At 45.0% G+C, this 14,401-nt stretch overlaps 1 long non-coding RNA gene across 1 annotated transcript in view; it reads left to right on the forward strand.

The window, feature by feature from the left end:
* LOC121025967 (uncharacterized) overlaps positions 1-13,677 on the forward strand; it is a 16,704-nt gene extending 3,027 nt beyond the window's left edge. The window contains exon 3 of the long non-coding RNA XR_005788211.1: positions 13,547-13,677. This is a non-coding gene — a long non-coding RNA (uncharacterized LOC121025967). The remainder of the gene's footprint in view (positions 1-13,546) is intronic.
* The last annotated feature ends 724 nt before the right edge of the window (positions 13,678-14,401 follow it).

Genomic DNA, 14,401 nt, shown 5'->3' on the forward strand with positions numbered 1-14,401 from the left:
TGCCTAACTGAAGCCTTATGCTTGTCAAATGAATTTTTATTACATTATAATATACGTACAAAGGTGCACATCAGTGAGATTTCAGAGCAGGTTGCTCCCACGAAACCAGCACCCAGATCAAAACAAAACAAAACAAAACAGAACATGAGCTCCCTCGTGCCTCCTGCATGGTCACCACGTGCCTCCATGGGTAACCACTGTCTTGAGTCCTAAAATCATACTAAACCGGCCTGTGTATGCTGTGCGTGAATGTCATCCTGTACTGTGCTCCCTTGCGCCTGGCTTCCGTCACTAAGCATGAGGCCTGTATGACGCTCCACCTGTATTCTGTGCAAAGTTGAAGATCGTTCATTCTCGTCGCTGCATTATTTATCCATTCTCCTGTTGCTGATTGCTTTGTGGTTTCCAGTTTGAGGCTATTATGACTAGCACTGTTATGAAACTTCCTATCTGTGTCTCTTCATGAAAATACATTAAGTTTTTCTCTTGGGTATATACCAAAGATGGAAATTGCTGGGTGATGCTGACTTTTTAACGTATCAAGGCCGATTATCTTGTACGCGTGAGTGCCAAAGAAGCAAGGTATGTGATTAGACGGGTACGCATGCATTCAGACACCTAAGTACAAGAATTGGAGCTGGAATCTCCACCGTCCCCCCTCCCCCAGCCTTGTGAAAAAGGATCTTTTTGCCTACCAGCAATTTCTGAGCTCCTGCCGTATTCCAGCTTTCCAAGGATGCAGTGTTGATTGCTTTAGTTTATTTTATGATTTTAATGAGATCACCCCCTGCGCCAATAGCTTTTCCAAGCATGACACATCCCGGCTCCATAGCGAGAACCGAGTCAACTCTCAGCTGTGCGCCAGCAGCAGCTAAAAAATGGCTCTTCCTGATTTTCTGCCGTAGGGTCTCCGTCCTTGAGGGTGAATAGTAGAGGCAGGACACGCCATGAGCAGAGGAGGTGGTCGTCTGCATGCTGTCACTGGAAGCTCTGCCTGGCCCTTAAATAGCGCTGCCATAAGCACCCTCTTCCTAGAGGGCGTGGGACCCCCACCGCCCACGCTAGCATTTTAGGTTAGACCACGGAGGCAGGGGAGATGCTGCTGGAAGGCTACTGCTGAAATGTATGTGCTTCCTGCAGAGAGAAGAAGGGTCTTTGTCTGTCTCCCAGGGGGGTTAATAACTCATAAACTTGGCAGTCGGGAGAACTCAGTGTGTGTGGCACAGGAAAGAGGGTTTTAATGGAGGTGACAAGGCTAGGAGGTGAAACAGTGGGGACTTGAGGGGGAGGAACAGAGTCTTAGGGCAGAGTAAGGAGAGCCCGGGCCTGGAGGGGATTCCTGGAAAGACCCTACGGACCACCTAGAAGGCAGGGCCAGGGTTAAGAGAACACCCAAGAACAAAATGTCTGCTGAGAAATCACTCGGATCTTTAATGGTCTGTACTTTCGATTCTCTGACTTCATCTGTTGAATAAAACAGTATTTTGATTCTTACACTTAAAAATCTTTACTGTTTGTGCTTTATTATGCTGATCTTATTTGGTATATTTTAGTCATTTCTTGTGGGAGAGGGTGATGGGGCCATAATTTGATAACTTCTCAGCTCCAGGCTGTTCAAGACTTTTTTCTGTCAAATGTGTAATATTTTCTCTTTATTTATGAATATATATATATATATATATACACACACACACACATAATACATACTATATATATATGTATATATATATATAGTGTTGGATATCATTAAATTCCATCATAATGGTGATTTTGAGGGAGAGGAGGCATGTTCTTAGAGATTCACCCACATTGAACAGACTTCAAGAACCTTTATTGTTTTTCTGATTATAAAATAAGGCATACTCATAGGAAATTCAAATTTTACAGAAGTGAAGAAAATAGGAACCCAAAACCCTGGATATCTTGAGTGTATGTTAAAGGTATAGTGGGACTCAGGGATATCTGTTGCTCATATTTTTTGATAGTAAGGGCATACTTTTATAATTTTTTTTTTCAACGTTTATTTTTATTTTTGGGACAGAGAGAGACAGAGCATGAACGGGGGAGGGGCAGAGAGAGAGGGAGACACAGAATCGGAAACAGGCTCCAGGCTCCGAGCCATCAGCCCAGAGCCTGACGCGGGGCTCGAACTCATGGACCGCGAGATCGTGACCTGGCTGAAGTCGGACGCTTAACCGACTGCGCCACCCAGGCGCCCCAAGGGCATACTTTTAAAGAAGTATTCTGACTACTTCTCATACAACAGGATTAAATGCATATATTAAATACATTCCTTATAACAAATGTCCGATTGGCCATGGGATGTGATGGCCCTTCTGGGAAACACAGCAGAGCCTGACTTTTTCCTTTGCCTCTTCCTGGCCCCTTCTCTGTCTTCCACTGAAATTTAGGAAGCAACAAGAGTAGCTACATAACAAGACAACTCCCTGTATTCAAAAGGAATTTTTAAAAACCTAAGAAATGTATAAAAATTGCCACAAAAGATTATATAAGAATGTTCGTAAGTCTTCCTCATCTTAGCCAAAACCTGGCGATGATCCAAATTTCCATCAGTGGGATAATGAATAAACAGATTGCGGTGTATCTGTGGTGTATCGTTTGACATTATCAGCAGTGAAAAGGAATAAGCTACTGATCAGGCAACATTAGGAGTGAGTCTCAAGAGTGTTTTGTTGACAACAAAACTAAACAACAGAATGGGAGAAGATATTTGCAAATGGCATATCAGATAAAGGGTTGGTATCCAAAATCTATGAAGAACTTATCAAACTCAACACCCAAAATACAAATAATCCAGTGAATAAATCGGCAAAAGACATGAACAGACACTTTTCCAAAGAAAACATCCAGATGGCCAACCGACACATGAAAAGATGCTCAACACCATGCATCATCAGGGAAATACAAATCAAAACCACAATGAGATACCACCTCCCGCCGGTCAGAATGGCTAAAATGAACAACTCAGGAAACAACGGATGTTGGTGAGGATGCAGAAAGAGGGGACCCCATTGCTGGTGGGAATGCAAACTAGTGCAGCCACTTTGGAAAACAGTATGGAGGTTCCTCAAAAAATTAAAAATAGAGCTATCCTATGACCCAGCAATTGTACTACTAGATGTTTATCCAAAAGATGCAAAACATGCTGACTTGAAGGGGCACATGCACCCCAGTGTTTATAGCAGCACTATCAACGATAGCCAAATTATGGAAACAGCCAGATGTCCATCAACTGAGGATAAAGAAGATATGGTGTATATACAATGGAATATTACTCAGACATCAAAAAGAATGAAATCTTGCCATTTGCAACAACGTGGAGGGAACTAGAGCGTATTATGCTAAGCGAAATAAGTCAGTCAGACAAAGACAAATGTCATGATCTCACTCACACGTGGAATTTAAGAAACAAAACAGGCACACAGGGAGAGGAAAAATAAGATAAAAACAGAGAGGGAGGCAACCATAAGAGACTCTTAAATACAGAAAACAAACTGAGGGTTGCTGGAAGGGAGGGCGGTGGGGTGATGGGTTAAATGGGTGATAGGCATTAAGGAGGCTACTTGTTGGCATGAGCACTGGGTGTCATATGTAAATGACAAATCACTAAGTTCTCCTGAAATTAAAAAAAAAAAAAGAATGTGTCTTTGAGCAAAAGAAACCAGAATCAAGAGTACCTAGTATATATGATTCAATTTATGTGCAGTTCTCAAACAGTTGAACCTAATCCGTGGTGACAGAAATTGGAACAGTTGTTGGCTGGGATGGGGACTGGGTTGGGGGAGATCATGGGCAGGGACTGGCTACAAGGGGCGCAAGGGACTTTTGGGGATAATGGAAAGGTTCCATATCTTAAATGAGGCGGTGTGTTCACAGGCATACACATTTGTCACAATTCACCATTGTGTCTTATTATGATCTGTCCTCTGTGTTGCATAGAAATTCTATTCCAGCAAAAACAATCCTTTAGTAACAATTTTAATGTTTGTCTGTCTTTGAGAGAGACAGACAGAGTGGGTGGGAGAGGGGCGCAGAGAGAGAGAGAGAGAGAGAGAGAGAGAGAGAGAGAGAATCTGAAGCAGGCTCCAGGCTCTGAGCTGTCAGCACAGAGCCCGAGGCGGGGCTTGAACTCATGAGCCGTGAGCTCATGGCCTGAGCTGAAGTCGGATCCCCAACTGACTGAGCCACCCAGGTGCCCCAGCAAAAGTAATTTTAAAAGAATCCCGTAGTAAGTGAGAGAGGGCATGTAGCACGTGGCGCCATTGTCCCATCGACACACCTCTTCTCCTTCCCTTCTGTCCCAGGCCTTCCGCAATACCGGGGACATGCTTGAGTTACCATTCCTGGGGCCACCGTCAAGCCCTGGGGGACAAGAGCCCGTGGATAAATACTCCAGCTTGTCAGGTGGACGATTCTGGAAGGTCTTCTATGGGCCGTTTGGCGGTCCTCGTGGAATCGAGTCACTGTAAGCCGCGTAAACACCTTTACAGCGGCCAGTTCTCCTTCCCTCTCGCACTCTCCCTTAACTCTCGCTCCTCCGTTTTGGGATCCACTCCCAAACAAATGACCTGCATCCCTACCTCAAGTTCTGTCGTCAGAGGAACCCAAACTGTATAGGGTGGGAATTGCTGTGGTTCCTGCTCCAGTATTCCCCTGCTTCCTTATTCCTTTCTTTCTCCCCTCTCCTCTCATTCTCTAAGACTGTGTTTTAGGGAAAATAGAGGGGAAAGAAGATGCATTAGAGGGAGGGTTAGTAAGAGAAATATGTGTATATTGCCCATGAAAGCACCGTAATCTAATTGCAGAACATTTTCATCGCCTCTGAAGAAAACCTTGTGCCCACGGGAAGTCACTTCCCACCCCCACTTGCCCCCGGCTCCTTCACGCTCCAGCCTCTGGCAGTTACTAATCAGCTTTGTCTCTCCGTGGTCTGCCCATTCTGGACATTTCGTATAAATGTGTTTAGTCAGGAGGTATAAACAACCCAAGACCATCAAGAGATGATTGGATAAACGAAGTGTAGTATATACGTACCACATAGTATTATCCAGTCGCGAAAAGCACGGAAGCTCTGACACGTGCTACAACGTGGACCTTGAAAATATTATACTAAATGGAAAAAAAAAAAACCCTCAGTCATAAAAGACCACATCTTGTACTATTCTATTTGTAGGAGATGCCCATTTACGTGGATTGGTCCTACCTTTTGGCTAGTGTGAATAGCGTTGCCCGAACCTTCAAGTACCAGTTTTTGTTTGGACACCTGTTGTTAGTTCTTTGGAGGTGTATACCTAGATGTGGCTTTGTTGGGTCATTTGACAGTTCTGTGTTCAGTTTTTCAAGGAACCACCAGACTTTTCCGTAGTGGCTGTGCCATTTTATATTCCCACTGGTAATATATGAGCCTTTCAGTTCATACATTGCCTTTTTTTTTTTTAACCTATTCCCCAAGCTTTCCCTCAACGTTTATGGGAAATACATACATCATCATCCCTCATTTACTTCTCGTAAAGTTGTAGATTTCTCTTGCTAATCTTCCTCGAATGTACCTCCCTCCACCTCTAATTTTCCTAAAATGCGGTCCTTCGTACTGACAGAATCCAGAATTCCCTGAAAGAAGACAGAGGTCATGGTCTCTTTTCTCCTGGAATATTCTTTGGTCCCTGAGGACATTTACCCCTCTCCCGCCCAGAACCAGCTCTGTGTCGTAGTGAGTACTGGGAGACAGAGCTTTCGGCAGGACCTAAAATGATAACGGTAGTTACCCCTTGATAGAGAAACTTCACCTGGCTTCCCCCCCCTTCCTCTCTCCTTCTCCCTCCCTCAGAATATTTTGTATAACTTTTTATGTCCTACTATAAGAATGTATTGTTTGTAACTAGAAAACAATCGAAGGAGAAAAAATGTGAGGCTTAAAAAAAAAATGGCCCCAACGATGTCTCAGTATTTAAACATGCAACACCAGTTATGTTAACTTGAGGTTGCTTTTCAAATTCCCTGTAATTCACAACATGCTAAGTTGCCGTTGGCCCCCCCCCCCCCCCCCGAATTGGAAGAAAGTCTCAGTTCTTTTAGCAGATACTTCTAAGAATCTCTTGGGAAGCTCGTGATGAATGGCGTACAATTGTGAATATACTAAGAACCACTGAATTAGTGCATTTAAATCAGTGAAATTTCTAGTATGGAAGTCATCTGTCAGCAAAGCTGTTAAAAAAAAAAAAAAATTAGTCCTGGCCCAGGGAAGGGAGTCAGCACTAATTTTAGCAAACAGTGTTCTTCCATTTTAAATTTGGTTGGTAAAATTCCAAGGATCATAAACAATGGAGAGAGAATTAGACACCTGTACTCATGTACTCATTTTCCCAGATGTCCTCTTTTCTGCACTCATTCATTAGTTAAATTATTTAACAAATATTTAAGTATTAATTAGTACCGTGTGCATCTAGATCAGTTGTTAATTCAGAAAGAGAAACAAATTTCTTTAAAACAACACCCAAACCGGGACTATATGGAAAGGGGCCCTCTGAACTTGAGAGCCTTGTGAGCCTGTGCTTTCGGTGGACAGATTTGGACTGTGGCCCCCTTTAGCCCCCTTCCTTTCAATGAGGGACAGGGACATAGAAACTCGCCTGATGCATCAGGATGGTCCCTAATCAAGGCTCATGTATTAGTGATAGTTTCTCTATTCTTTTTCTTTCTTTTGTCTCTATTCTCGATGCTGTGGAATCAGGGGCTGGGGTCAGGGTGGGGGTGGGGGACAGCTGACCCTAAAGGGATGGTCCCTCCCAGGGTTGGCTAATTCCTGGAGAAAACAGACAGTTCGACCTGGAGTGTGCCTTTCATATGCACACGAACAAATCCAGACCCCATACCTGGTCCGCCTCTTCCATCTGGCTCTTCCATTCCAGGCTGATATTCCCAGGTCCTAATCACCCCGGGGCCCAATCAGACAACTCAGGGCAGCCCCAGACCACACTGCAGAGATTATCCAAACTAGGCAACCCTAAACCTGTTTATCCTGTCCTTGCAGTGAAAACCACAGTAAAGGCTTCTACCCACATTGTCTCTTTACTCTTTCTGCCTCCTGATCCACGCTGTCCTCTGTGCCTGTGTGACCCTGCGCGGTGTGGCGTGCCCCTTCTTTCCGGGATCTGTGAGTAACAAACTCTCTTTTCAATGGTAACATCTTTTGATCGGTTGGCTTCGTCATATATGACTTGAATAAGAAAAACCTTGCCTTTAAAAAATTTTTTTTTTCAACGTTTATTTATTTTGGGGACAGAGAGAGACAGAGCATGAACGGGGGAGGGGCAGAGAGAGGGAGACACAGAATCGGAAACAGGCTCCAGGCTCCAGGCTCCGAGCCATCAGCCCAGAGCCTGACGTGGGGCTCGAACTCATGGACCGCGAGATCGTGACCTGGCTGAAGTCGGACGCTTAACCAACTGCGCCACCCAGGCGCCCCAAAACCTTACCTTTTAAAACAGCTGGCCGTGGGGCGCCTGGATGGCGCAGTCGGTTGAGCGTCCGACTTCAGCCAGGTCACGATCTCGCGGTCCGGGAGTTCGAGCCCCGCGTCAGGCTCTGGGCTGATGGCTCGGAGCCTGGAGCCTGTTTCTGATTCTGTGTCTCCCTCTCTCTCTGCCCCTCCCCCGTTCATGTTCTGTCTATCTCTGTCCCAAAAATAAATAAACGTTGAAAAAAAAAATAAAACAGCTGGCTGTATTTAAGGCTAAGTCTTCAAAGAGCAAGAGAACCAGGCGTTGATATGGGTGGCTCCGTTCTGCCCTGGGCCTAAGTATTAGAGGGGAAGATTTGTTCTGCACATAAAATACAGTGACTATCAGGATAGATTCAGAGATGCTGATAAGCATCCCTTTAGACTGTAAGAAGTATTTGGTGTGTGTGTGTGTGTGTGTGTGTGTGTGTGTGTGTGTATAGGCCTTGATTCAATTTCATTAGGTCAAGACTCCAACATCAATTTAACATGTCATGAATTACAGGGAATTTGATAAGCAACCTTAAGTTTGCATAATTTAATAGAGTTGCATGTTCAAATATTGAGACACCACTGGGGGGATTTTTTTTCAAAAGCGCTCACATTCTTTTCTCCTTTGATTTATCGTTTTCTAGTTATAAATAATACATTCCTACAGTAAAAAAAAAAAATAGAAAGCTACACAGAATTTTCTGAGGGAGAAAGAGAAAGGAAGAGATTGAAATAAGAAGAAAAAAAAAAAAAACAGGCGCAGTTTCTCTACCAAAAAGTAACTACCGCTATCCCTTTAGGTCCTGGTAAAGGCACTATCTCCCAGTACTCAGTACGGCATAGAGCTGGTTCTGGGCAGGAGGTGGGCAAATGTCCTCAGGGACCGAAGAACCTTCTGGGAGAAAAGAGACTGTGACTTCTGTCTTATTTCTTCCATGGTTTGAAATAGTCCCCGTGGAGGTTTGTCAGTGGGAGGGACATGGAAATCCCCAAAGGGACCATCACAGAGACGAACCCTTGATGGGTGATTGGGGTCCAGTACCAGGCCCTACATCTGGGCGGATGGGAGGTTGTCTCGGACACACTGTGTGTGATCCAGCTCCGGCAGCTTCCCTTACGTAGAAAAGGGGCTTTAGGGACAGTAACGGAGTGTGTGAATGTAAACTTGGTTAGAGCTCAATAACGAACTCGAGTGGTATTGCGTTTCCTTGAGAACCGGCTGTGGCTGGCAGAGATCTGGACGAGGGTGAGGGTCCCAGGTTCCCACTGGCACCTTATGGGGACCACAAAGGCAAGAAACAGAGGCTTACCAGGGGTCGAACGGAACATATCTAACTTTTGTGCCAAGTCTGAATGTGTCACATGCCTTTATTTATTTAACCCTTATACTTTAACACTCACAATACAATGAGAGGGATGCAGTTAAGAAATCACTCCCATTTACAGAGGAGCAGGTGACGCACAGAGCATTGAAATACTTCACAGCGCTCCTGAAGGGCTGCGCTAAACTGTGCTCTTCGTCGGACACATTCACTTTCCTCTCCACACACCTCCTTCTTGCTCTGTTGACTGGGGACTTGACCCCTGTCCTTCAGCCACCTGTTCTCGCAACACGGACTACCCCAGAAGTTAGTGGCTTAAGACACGACTTGATTAGTCCTCATGATTCTGTGGTTTTGCTGGTGCTCAGCTGGAGTTTCCTCTGCTGGTCTCACTTAGGGTCTCTTCATGTACCCACCTCAGCTGGGATCTAGCTGAGGCCAGGATGGTCTCTTATCCTTCAGGACTCCCCTTCACATGGATTCTATTCACTCTGTTGTCCAGTCTGGATTTTCTTCCAACTTGTGCCCTAGGACACAGGAAGTTGAAGCTGCCAGCCTTCTTAAGAGCTGGGCTTAAAAAATCCTCAAGTGATGGGCATGCAGGCTGGTGCAGCCACTCTGGAAAACAGTATGGAGGTTCCTCGAAAAATTAAAAATAGAACTACCCTACGACCCAGCAATGGCACTACTAGCCATTTATCCAAGGGATACAGGGGTGCTGTTTTGAAGGGACACGTGCACCCCCATGTTTATAGCAGCACTATCCACAATAGCCAAAGTGTGGAAAGAGCCCAAATGTCCATCGATGGATGAATGGGTAAAGAAGATGTGGTATATATACACAATGGAGTATTACTCGGCAATGAAAAAGAATGAACTCTTGCCATTTGCAGCTACGTGGATGGAACTGGAGGGTACTATGCTAAGTGAAATTAGTCAGTGAGAGAAAGACAAAAATCCTATGACTTCACTCATATGAGGACTTTAAGAGACAAAACAGATGAACATAAGGGAAGGGAAACAAAAATAATATAAAAAATAGGGAGGGGGACAAAACATAAGAGACTCATAAATACGGAGAACAAACAGAGGGTTCCTGGAGGGGGTGTCGGGGGGGCGGGCTAAATGGGTAAGGGACATTAAGGGATCTACTCCTGAAATCATTGTTGCACCATATGCTAACTAATTTGGATGTAAATTAAAAAAAAAAAATAGAATTAAAAATAATACTAAAGTAAAAAAAAAAAATTCTCAATTGACCCTTCCTGCCACATTCTGTTGGTCCAAGCAAGTTCACAAGGCCAGTCCAGATTCAAGACGATGGGAAACAGGCCCCACTTTTTGATGGACATAGCAGCATATACATACAGAAAAGGAAGGAATTGCTGGTAGAAACCATACCATGTGACTTAATTTATTTAGTAAAAAAAATATGAGTGGATGTGACATCCAAGCAGAAGCTTTAAGAGTGTTTGCAGGGGCGCCTGGGTGGCGCAGTCGGTTAAGCGTCCGACTTCAGCCAGGTCATGATCTCGCGGTCCGTGAGTTCGAGCCCCGCGTCGGGCTCTGGGCTGATGGCTCAGAGTCTGGAGCCTGTTTCCACTTCTGTGTCTCCCTCTCTCTCTGCCCCTCCCCCGTTCATGCTCTGTCTCTCTCTGTCCCAAAAATAAATAAACGAAAAAAAAAAAAAAAGTGTTTGCAGAGTATAGTCTCTGCTGTCTTCCGCTAGAACATGTATTTCTCAAATCAAGATCCCTTCTTCAGTCAAGAAGGCACATGGTACAGAGCCTATCACGACCCAGAGTCAGGATCATACTCAAGGCAGCTTACCTATGGCTACCTACACGTCGGATGAAGGAGAAATATGTATTTGTTGCTGTAATCAACATTTGTTTGTTAGGCAGCGTAACCCAGTGGTAGCTGACTAGTACACACGTAGAGCTGGGTTTTGAACTCAGGCAGCATAGTTTGGGAATCCAGACTCTCAGCCAGCACCCTCTCCCCTTGACGTGGATTCAGTGATAATCCAAGTTCAACTTTGGATTAAGGAGGCCTTGGATGTTCTGAGACAAACGGAAACCGTTGGGGAGGTGCTGAGAGACGTGGTGCAAATGTGAGGAGGTATGGGCTACAGGAAGAAAGTGAACTGTTAGAAGGATATATGATCAAATTTGTATCAGAAGCTGGACAAGTGGGCCATTCTTCTTATTCAACTACTATGTGCAACCCAGCTTGTGCCTCAGCTGTACCTTAGCTCCCCTCCTAATTAAAGGAAGCTTTTACTTTTATTGTTTAGCATTTTTAAAAACCTGAAAAACAGAACCAGGTTACCTTGTATGGGGGAGACATACTCCCTCGGGAGTCAGCATTGCAAACATCTTTACTGATGTTAAAGCCCGAGACAGAACTGTTAAAAATGTCATTGTATTTTATTTATTATTTTTTATGATTATTTTCTTTTTAGAGAGAGAGAGCCTGAGCCGAGGAGAGGGGCAGAGGGACAGAGAGCATCTCAAGCAGGCTCCACGCCGAGTGTGGAGACTGATGGGGGGGCTCGATCCCAGGACCTTGGGATCCTGACCTGAGCTGACATCAAGACTCAGATACTCAATTGGCTGAGCCACCCCAGTGCTCCTAAAAATTTCATTTTAAGTGCTGAGAGTTTTCTCTATACCAGTGCAATGGTCACCTCTCAGGTCTCATGTTACCCGACCTGCGAGCATTATGAGACAGAGCCGAATACCCCTCATCCATTAATTGCACTTCCTCCATGTGGCTTCTGAAACCCTGCGCCCTTGGGGTTCCTCCTCCCGCCCTGGTTGTTTTTTCTCAGTATCTTTTGCCAGGTCCTCCTTTCCCGAGCTGCTTTTTCAGTCGTTATCTTTTCTCTGTCTACGCCCGCTTCTTTGGTGAACTCATTTGATTTTGAAATAGTTGACATTCTGTCCGTGTACCAATGACCCCAAATTTACCTGCAGCCCAGACCCCTCTCCTCAACTCGAGGCATGCTCATGTGACTGTTTATTTGACATCTCCATTTGGACGTCAGACCTCTCAAAGTCACCATTCCGAAAGGAACTCCTGGTTTCCTCCCGCTCTACTGCTGGTGTTTCCTTCTCACTTGATGGCAACTCCATCCTTTGGGGAGTTACTTAGCCCCAGATCTTTGGAGCCATCTATATTCTTCCTTTTTACCCTCCGTTTTCAGTCCATCAGGAAATTATGTTGATTCTACCTTCCACATATATTCACGATCCCCTTCCTTCTCATTACCTTCCCATAACCACGATGCTCTGAGCCCCAATCGCCTCTCACCTGGTTCATTGCCATTGCCTCCCTGTGGGTGTTCTTGTCTCTACCTTCACTCCCTTGCAGTCACTGTCAACAGAGTCAACAGACTGATACTTTGAGACGTAAGATCACGGCACTTCTCTGCTTCAGTGGCTTTTCATTTCATATTAATATAAAGCCACAGCCCTTAATTTAACTTGCAAGGCTCTAGATACGATCTGTCTCCCGTCAGACAGAGAGCACTTCGTCTTGTACCCTGAGTGCAGGCATCGATCCAGACACATAGGAGGTATATAAATATGTACTGAATGGATAAATGAATGAAACTAGTTATAGGAGAAGCCTTCAGTCCCCCAGCGAAAGGTAAGATATGTTTGTTCAGAATAGAGGTGTTGTGTTTTGATCGTTAAAGTCAGAAGTCTAGCGAGGTGTGTTCCTGTTTTTCACAAAAGCTGGTAAGACAGTACAGATGGAGAGGAGTTTAGCCTACCTCACCAAATTCTTTCTTTTCTTCTGCTTCCAGGACTGGGTTGGATGAATTCAGCAGCCCTCAGCTACACTGTAATGGCCCATGGCCACATCTGGCTTCTCTGAGCTCACACAGCTGTTCTGTCAACTCCCTGTGGGTTTATGTCCCCTCCTCTTCTAGGAAACTGCACTGCCTATTGGCAATTAGCCCTAATGAAGCAGCAGGAGTTTCCTGAGGGGAATGCATTGCTGACAAGTATAATTACTATTAGCAGCTGTGGGGCCTCTGGCTCCGTGAAAGGAACCCATCCACCTGTCAGAGCGGGCAGCAGGACTGCTAAAGCCGCACCTAGCAGTCAGTTCATGTCTCTAAGCCAGGCCAACTCTGTGCCGAAAACAAGAGACTGGCATTTGGAAACCAATTGAGAGCACTTACTTCAAATGTTCAAGTTTCTGCAGCCCAGCTGCATGGGTTGTGGAGCCGTAGCAAATCACCAATTCACATCTCTCCGTTCAGTGCGATCCTTGTCTCTTCCAAGCATCCACAATGCCTGCCTATCCTTAGAAGGCAGTGGGGACCCCTCACAGGGATGCAGGAATGTCTAATTGTGTTTATTTTGGTCAAAAAAGAAAGGAGACAGGTTTTGCTAATAACTGACTGACCCTAGTTTCTCTCGTGGGTCAGTGTATGAGACCTTCACGTCTCTTCTGGGAGAAGATGTGCAGTTCTCCAGTGAGGAGGGTTTATGGTGGCGCCCTTTTGGTGCTGTGTTTCTATGGAACTAAATGTGATTGCCGATTCTTTTCTGCTTCTGAAAGATGGAATCTAACTGTACTCCCACTTGAATCCAAGCTTAGTGACTTACTTGACCAACAGTGTATGATAGAAGTGACTCTGTGCCAGTTGTGGGGCTAGCATACGAAGAGACTAAGCGCTTCTGCATTGCACTTTTAGAACCTTGGGCAACCATGCCGTGAGGAAGCGCAAGCTATGCAAATGGACAGGCCGTGTGGGGAGATGGCTGGTGGCCCCGGTGTTCTGTCTCCCAGTCAACTCATCCTAGATGACGTCCCAAGCATCATGAAGCAGAGATGAGTTGTTCTCACTGTGCCTTGTCCAAATTGCTGACTGACAAAATGTTAATATTGAATAATACTGAATTATTGTTTTAAGCTCCTGTACTCGGGCATAGTTGTACAGCAGTAGTTAGTAGAAACAATGACCAGTTTTCGTAATTGAGAGGATTTCGTGCTTGAGAGGATTCAGAGATTGTATTAAGAAGTTTAAACTTGGGGCGCCTGGGTGGCGCAGTCGGTTAAGCGTCCGACTTCAGCCAGGTCACGATCTCGCGGTCCGTGAGTTCGAGCCCCGCGTCGGGCTCTGGGCTGATGGCTCAGAGCCTGGAGCCTGTTTCCGATTCTGTGTCTCCCTCTCTCTCTGCCCCTCCCCCGTTCATGCTCTGTCTCTCTCTGTCGCAAAAATAAATAAACGTTGAAAAAAAAAATTAAAAAAAAAAAAAAAAGAAGTTTAAACTCTTGAGACACTGATAGGGACCTCAAGAGATTCTTACAAAGAATCCTCAGATGGATGAAAACACCAAGACTAATACAAGTAAACTTAGGAGCTGACTGTCCTCCTCGTTCGAACTAGGTTTTCATCACCCATATTGTGAGGTAAAAAGGTGACACTTTTATGAAACCTAACAAGTAGTTATCCCCAAATCTGAGATTATTAGAGAAGACCATTTGAAAAATTAATAGACACCCGCTATCGTTAACAATATACGTCACCCTGAGTATATACGAGTCT

The sequence above is a fragment of the Herpailurus yagouaroundi genome, unplaced genomic scaffold (assembly GCF_014898765.1).
Source record: "Herpailurus yagouaroundi ecotype Mexico unplaced genomic scaffold, PumYag 67793, whole genome shotgun sequence".
Lineage (NCBI taxonomy): Eukaryota > Metazoa > Chordata > Mammalia > Carnivora > Felidae > Herpailurus > Herpailurus yagouaroundi.